The sequence below is a fragment of the Balaenoptera musculus genome, chromosome 18 (assembly GCF_009873245.2).
Source record: "Balaenoptera musculus isolate JJ_BM4_2016_0621 chromosome 18, mBalMus1.pri.v3, whole genome shotgun sequence".
NCBI classification, from domain to species: Eukaryota; Metazoa; Chordata; class Mammalia; order Artiodactyla; family Balaenopteridae; genus Balaenoptera; species Balaenoptera musculus.
Window position 1 is genome coordinate 49,965,538 of NC_045802.1, and position 8,213 is coordinate 49,973,750.

The following is an 8,213-nucleotide window of genomic DNA, read 5'->3' on the forward strand; positions in this document are numbered from 1 at the left end:
CATCTAACACTTTGCTTGCCTCCCTATGAAAGACCACAAGACACATGGCCCAGATAAGGGAGGCCCAGATTCATACCTACAGAAACTGTGGAATAATAAATGTTGCTCTGAGCCATTACGTTTAGGGTAAATCCCTACACAATGATAAATATAAAACACAATACTGTTATCCACAGAGCTGTTGAAATACAGCTCTGAATCTTAGGAGAATGCACTGGAATTAGAAAGCATATCAAGAAATACAGTCTGCCTTAAACTGAATAGAAAATATACAGCAGAAACTAACACAACCATGTAAAGCAATTATACTCCAATAAAGATGTTTAAAAAAAATTAACAACAAAAAATGGAGTAGAAAAGAGGGTAAGACAAATCCTTAGAAATAACCAATCATTAAGAAAAAGAAGATCCATCAGTGGAAGAGAAACCCATGGCGAAGGCCAAAAGGAGCAATTATAACACTGAGGCTGAGAATTAGGAGAGAGTGTATAATGGATGCCAAGTGAGGAGAGAATTTCAAGAAGGAAGTTAATACCAAAGTTTAATTAATATTGAGACAGAAGGAAGAGGAGTAATACTTGTTAAAAACTCATTATGAGATAGGCACTTACAGGTGTTTTGCAAGTACTAACTTATTTTGGTGCTTATAATATTAAAGCATATTTTTTCCCATTTCACAGATACGAAAGATGCTCAAATGAGGGAAATACCTTGCCCAAAGTCACACAGTGTGTGAAAGTGTCAAGATTCAAATATAGATCTGTCTAATTCCAATCTCTGGCTTTTTCCACAAATATACAATGACTCACTGACTTGTATAGAATAGCTTATAAAGCTGTCACATATAACAAACCTACTTAGACTGATATAAAATCCCTCTGAGGTGGTTAGGAATTTCCTCTCCAACCATTGGATGGTGCTCAGGCTTTTCCATTTAACATTCCTGAAGGAACTATGTTCTCTCAGAACCCTGCTCATGTTGGAAGGGCTACTCTTCCCTCCTACCTTTGTGACTCCTTCCAGATACCATTTAAACATTACCTCCTCTAACAAGGTCAATCTCCTATCTTAGGCGGAGTTGGTGACTCGAAGTTCAGATGCATACCTCCATAGTAGCACTTACTATGCTCTGTTTTAGTTGTTGCTTTATGTCTCTATCTCTTCCATCATAGGCTGTGTCTATACTTCCTGTCATGATGTCTATATGCCTGACTTATAATAGAAAATAGATATCTGTCAGATGTAGATTGAATGAATAAATGAATGAAAAAAATCCTGAAGACTAAGATGAAAAAGGTAGAGGAATGACAAGCAGAAACAAGAGCATATATGAAAGTCTGAAAGCATAAAAGAGCATGGGGTATACAGAAGAGAAAACATTGCCATATGGAAATTTAAGCTCACTTCATCACACATATATGAAATTCAGAACCATATGGTTATGGAATTCGCTAGGAGGAGCAGAAAAAGAGGTGGGAAAGCTAAGGGTTGTAACAGACACTGCTGGTTGCTGTCTAGTAGCCAAATGGTAACAGAAAAGAACAAACCTGACTCCATATTAGATCTATTTCTTTAGCTCTAACCCTTGTGGTCTGTTGCCTGTGCTTAGTCACGCTGGCTCTGCACCTTTTGTAAAAGATGTTGCCTCTAGCCTGAAATATACAGGATAGCCCATTCTCAAGTCTCTGACCTTCAAAGGTATAACATTTTTCCATTTGCATGGAGATAAAAATTTGCAGAACAGAAAATAACAATTGTCTTGTTGGGAGTTTATAGGAACATTGTGAACAGACCTCCATGGACAACTAACTGTACAAACAAAGGATTCCGGCACCAAGAAGTTTGCACAACGAGCCACACCCTCTCCTCTTTTAGTATAAAAGAAGCCTGAATTCTAACTCAGGTAAGATTGTTCTTTGGGACACCGTCTTATCAGTATGCTGCCTTTCCAAATAAAGGCACTATACCTTGCCCAAATACCTCCTCTGTGGATTTATTGGCTTGTCATGTAGCAAGCCAGCATGAGCTTGGACTCCGTAACAATATCTCTCCTCCTCCTTCCTAACAGAACTCTGAGTTCAGAAGTTCACCTGCATGTAACTATGTGCTTCAGGGACTGCTTATTCCCAGGCTTAGGAAGGAAGAGCGGGGGTTCCTGTTGTCTAAGACAATCCTGATGGGTACATACCTCTTGCCCAGGTTGGTGTAGATATGCATATGTGATGCAACATACCCAGCCATGTGCTTATGCCCGGTAGAAACTTCATTTGTATTGATTAGTCACTACCTACTAATTGGGGTGATCTCAAGCTACTATTATTACCACATAATAATAATTGTCATTTATTGAGCATGTGCTGTGCTAAGCACACTAACAAGCGCTTTAGACACCTCATGTATAAACAAGCCCTAGGAGCAATCTCTTTGCTGGGGGAAGGGTTCAGGACTGACTTAATTTCTAGACAATGTATTTCAATTTGCATTAGCTAATCCATTTTGTTCACTAGAACAAATCACTCTTTGACCCCAGTGAGAAGAAAAAAAAAAGGCCTATTTATTACACGTCATGGTCACAAGAGAGAAGATTCCTTAGACCAGATATTCTTCCCTGGGTAGATGCAGTATTGATTTTCCTGAACCTACCTTGGAAAAAGCCCGTCTGCTGCAGGATCGTCATTTCAGTCACGCAGGAATGCTCAGGGAGGCTGGGCTCTGGCTCAAGAGTCTGCTAGGAGGCCGCCTTCTTCTGACCGGCCAGGCAGAACACAGTCCAGCCGAGCCGAGCTGCGGGGCCCACGCAGCCCTGGCCAGGAGCGCGGCTGCATGATGCGTCTCTGCCTCGTCCGCTGCAGTCTCCGCCAGCTGCAGGCTGGGAGGAGCCAAAACGCCAGGCGACCCCACCCGGGGCCTTGTATCCTATCCCATAGGACAGTATGCACCTTAAGGTCCTAAAGAACAGGCATGGGCTTCCCTGGTGGCGCAGTGGTTGAGAGTCGGCCTGCCGACGCAGGGCACACGGGTTCGAGCCCTGGTCTGGGAAGATCCCACATGCCGCGGAGCAACTGGGCCCGTGAGCCACGAACTACTGAGCCTGCGCGTCTGGAGCCCGCGAGCCACAGCTACTGAGCCTGCGCGTCTGGAGCCCGCGAGCCACAGCTACTGAGCCTGCGCGTCTGGAGCCCGTGAGCCACAGCTACTGAGCCTGCGCGTCTGGAGCCTGTGCTCCGCAACAAGAGAGGCGGCGATAGTGAGAGGCCCGCGCACCGCGATGAAGAGTGGCCCCCGCTCGCCGCAACTAGAGAAAGCCCTCGCACAGAAACGAAGACCCAACACAACCAAAAATAAATAAATAAATAAATAAATAAATGAATAAATTTATTAAAAAAAAAAAAAAGAAAAGGCACAAAATGTTCAAGGAATGTTTAGAAGTAAGTTGAGAGGGTGTGTAGGGAAACCATGCCGTCATCAGGACACCAGCTCTGGGATGCTGAGCATCACCCATCCTCTCCTGAGTGAAAACGACTGTTATGACTCTTCAGCCTCCTCTTCCTTAGAGGCTGACGCAGCAGACAGAGTCCAGTTCATCCGCTTGGGCTGCGGCAGGATCTGCGCCTGTGTCACGTGGCTTCCGGTCACCTCTGCGAACTTTCTGGTGACACTGGTCTTGCTGCTGCCTTCCAAAGACTTCTGGTACTCTGTGGTCCACGGGATCATTTTTAACTGCCTGGCGGTGCTTGCCCTGTGGTGTCTCACCTGAGGACCGTGCTCACCCCCCCGGGGGCAGTACCCAAAGGAAATGCTACTAAAGAAGGCATGGAGGTTTGCAGCTGAAGCCTGGAGAGGGGATCTGTACGAGTGTCCCGAGTGCTGCTGGATCAAGCCCGAGCGCGCCCACCACTGCAGTAGTTAAACCCAAATCCACTCCATATACAATGACAAAGCGGAAATAGAGAGGCTGAAGAGCAAGCCCACGTGGGAGCAGTGGCTGCTATAGGAAGGGATGAAGTCCGTCTTTGGGGGCCCCCTCGAAGCTCTGGATGAACCCCTTCATCGGCTTCCGCTTTAGGCAACTGCAGACCAGACCCAGGAAAGCGGGCCCCCCATTCTCAGTGCGAGGCCCTCTCATCATGCTGGAACTTGTGAATGGACTTTATTTGTTTGGGGTCGGAAAGGGTGTCAACAGCCCATCTGTGACCAACAGGGCAAATGGAACCTACACAGACCAACTGCTCGGAGCAAGCAGAGTTTTATACATTTACGGTCACGGATGGCAGATTTCCACACCAGTAACCGGGTGGCATTCTGATCAGTGTCACTGCCCAGTGATGCAGGTGTGTGGCCACACGAAGAAGCCAAATGTCATTATCTTCCAGCACAGTTAGGAGTTTTGTTAACATGCTTCACATTTTCTAAGAAGAAGATGTGTGGGATATTACACTGTTTATTAAAAATCCTGTGTGCCGAGCTGCTTTTCTCAATCATGAAGAAAACAAGCCAATCCAGTGAACAAGAATTCTCCAGCTGGTGGTTTCAGGGAGCTCCCACTGACCCTCTTACTCACCAGTGACCCCCTCGGTCAAGCAGGAGCCCGTGTAGGCTTCCACAGCTCCGACACTTTGCACTGAGCAGCACGGGGGCTGCAGCCACGCTCCCCTGCCAGGAAGTGGCGGTCCCTGACCCTGTGGGCAGGTCTGCGCGTGTCTGTGTGTGTGTGTGTGTGTGTGTGCACGTGTGTTTTGAAGTGGGCAGTGTTGTTCAGGTGATGTAACATGTAATGGGCGTGTGCAGCAAACAAGCTATGTTTCAGAAACCGACGTTTCAGGGAAGAGGGGAGAGTAGTGTGGAGTCCTCCTGCCCTGGGGTTTACTATGAATGTATTGCATATTGGAGACTATCTCGATCCAAAACACAATCATTCCTGTGTGGTAAAAAAAAAAAAAAAGAAAGAAATATTAATGCTCGTGGACAAACCATGAAGGTGGCAGTGAGTCTCAGAGCACGATCTAAATACACACGCAAGGTATGGGTTATAACAGACCCTCTTCTTGACCAGGGCCCAGCAGGCTCTCCTTCCAGATCCTGCCCACAGAAAGGTTAGCATCTCAAAGGTCCTTCTCCCTGAAAGTTGTTTCATTTGAAAAAACGGGTTCATTGCTCATTGGCTTCACTACAGTCTAACCACCAGGACCTCCTTGCACTTTTCAACCTGCCAAGATTGTCCCCACTTCAGTCCTCTGCATTCCATGTTCCCTCTGGCCAGATGGATCTTCCCCAAGATATCCTATGACTCATTTCTTCATATCCTTCAATTTACTTAAATTTTATACTCTCAAAGTAACCTAATGTCTCTATATAAATTAGCAGTCCTGTCACTCTATCACCTTAGCTGAATTACTTTTCATAATAGAACTTGTTGCTATGTGGCCTTGTACTATTATATTTTTACCCTGGGTCACCCCAACTGGAATGTAAATTTCCTGAGGCTGAGGGCCGGACTTTGTCATTTTGTTCCTGATTTCCCCAGATCCCAGAAGAAGTGTGCCTGGCACAAAGTTGGCACTCAGTAAATAGTGCTGAATAAGCAAATGAATCATATTTATTATAGAGGTAAAATGTATTAAACTAAAAAAATTGGACAGATTCTTAACTGATCAGTACATGTTTTAAACCACTGGATCTTGAATACTAGTATGTTCTGCATTTTCTTTCTCAAGTGTGTCTATAGTGGGGGAGGAGAGAATGTTCTTAAATTTTTTAGGCTTATTGTAGAAATCAGGACCTTGAGATTCACATTCTTCTTTAAGGCCCATCTAGCACTCCTCCCACTCCCCCACTTGTTAGGCTGCCTCTGGCATTTCAAGGTTTACATGGCAGATAAGAAGAGAGTTGTAGTGCAAGAAATATCTTACTTAACTCTAGCGTTGACCTAGCCTTGGTACTTTCTGGGCTTGGAGGGTGTTCAGACAACTTCTGTTTCTTAGGGAGTGGTTGTAGTTTCTTCAGACATCACTCCTTCGCTGCTGGGATCTCTCGCTGCAGATACTTAGTGCAGGTAAAGTCTTCCCCTGATGCTACTTGTAAATCTCTGCCTTCCCAGCCTCTAGTTCCCTTGGTCCGCTCCTCACAAGATATCATCTAAATTAGGATGCCATCATCCCTCTAGGCAGCCCTCTTGAACCTTCTTTTTAATCACTCTTGCTCAGCCTTCAGAATAACTAGACAGCTATAGCTTCTCACTTTTAAGCTTTGTCAGACTTTGAACCAGCCTTCTTCGCTGGACAGACTCCGGGTAACAGAAGTAAAGCTGTTTGAGTGTTCTCCTTGAAGCACTGTCCAAAGCCATACATGGGGAAAATGCAAAATATCTTCTAAATTTCGGATTCCTGGAGTCTTACTTTCCATAGTCCCTTCTTCTTCAAACCGCATTGTCTTTGCATCTGCCCTTGAAGTGCACTCTAATTGACTCTGAGTTCTGCCAAGAAATCCACTTATACCAAAGCTTTCGTGAACCATGTAGACCTTATTCAGGAATTTGTAGGGGTGGCAGAGGCAATATTGAAATCATACCACTGACAGTAACCAAGTCAAACCACATCCTGCACACAACCTTTCTCTATCATGCAAAGCAATTCAGGCTTCTCAGACCCCTGCTCCCTAATTTGCCTGCCCAAGATCAAGATTTTTCAACATAACAGATACCATTTCTATAAGAAAGGAGCTATCCTCAAAAAAGAGCAGTCATGTTTGTAAATATCAAAGTTTCTTTCTTGCCTAAATGTATATGTATGTGAATGTACATGTCTATTTAGATTAACAGAAAACAGTACATGATGGATTTCTTTACACTTTAATTTGAATAATATTAAAAATGCAAAACGTTGAAAGTTACAAGGTCATCACTGCTTTAAATATTATGTGCGTGCACACACATAGGAAATATGAAGCAAATGTCAACCTCAGCTCCCACTATGTCTCAGATGGGACCACTTTAGCAGTTTGATGGATTGTCAAGTGTTCTAAGGCTAATGCAGACATTTGCATGCGTACGTATAAAGGTGTGTGCAGTTTTTATAGAAATATAATTGTGTGAAACACATTGATCCGTAGGTTGTTTTTTCCGTTAACAATATATCCCCAACATCTTTCTGAGCAGTACGTACACCAGTCTATTTTTTTGGCTGCAGTGCATTCCGTTTCATGAATGCAGCGTAGTTGATTCAGGCTCTGCTCGCCACACCTCCTCACTCCCACAACCACATCTCCAGTCTTTTATAGCACCTAATCGGGGATGAGCACATCTTTTCCCAAATGTTTTGACTATGTTGTCTTTTTCTCTCCGCGTGAACTTTAGAATAATTTTTGAAAGGTCAAAGAAAAACAAACATCCCCCTGAAATTAACATTACAGGAAATGGAGATATCAATTTGAGGGTGAATTAGCATCTTAAAATATTGCCTTTCCATCCAGAACCATGACATCCTTTTACATTCATTCATGTTCAAGTTGTTTGTTTGATTGACTTTATGTCCCTTGATAAAGCTTTGTGGTTTTTATCTTAAATGTCAGACATGAGCAACGATAAATGAGTGCTTAATATGCGTCCCAGGAAGTTTTGCAATTAAACCTATAACCGAATTTCCAGATAAAAAAATTTTAAAAGCTGCCTTTGTGTTCTTACTTCTTAAATGATTTCAGTTTTTAACATTCTAATGGCTTCTATGGGTTGTCAACTTTTTTCATTGCCAATATTTTATTCAATAATGAAATTAATCTAAATCGTAGGAATGCATCTTTTTTTTTCCCCCCTGGAAGGTTTAACAAAGCTATTAAAATTTTGAATGAAATGTGTCAGCTAACATATGTGTAGTTTATTCTCCTGAATTGATTCCATGCAACAAACTTTGCTTGCCTGTGTTAGAAGTCCTAAACATTTCTTTTAAATTGAGTCTTCCTAATTAAGTATCCATGAGGGGTCAATCAGGGCAATGATAAAAATTGGTTCTGTTATTTTAAAACACTTATCTGTGTTTTCTATTGTAGTAAACCATAAATGCTTGCTTGGAGGAAGAAGCTGGGCATTCACCTCCTTACTCTGGACTAACACTTGAAACTTTAAGTGTGTACACCATACACAAATGCTGAGAATTCTATTGTGTAATCTTAACATTTAAATGGTCTATCCGTCCATTTTGGTGGGAAAACAAAAACTGCGC

General features: G+C 43.3%; 1 pseudogene; it reads left to right on the top strand.

Annotated features, from left to right (window-relative positions):
* Nucleotides 1-3,456: 3,456 nt before the first annotated feature.
* On the top strand, nt 3,457-3,910 carry LOC118884060 (annotated as a pseudogene).
* Nucleotides 3,911-8,213: the final 4,303 nt, after the last annotated feature.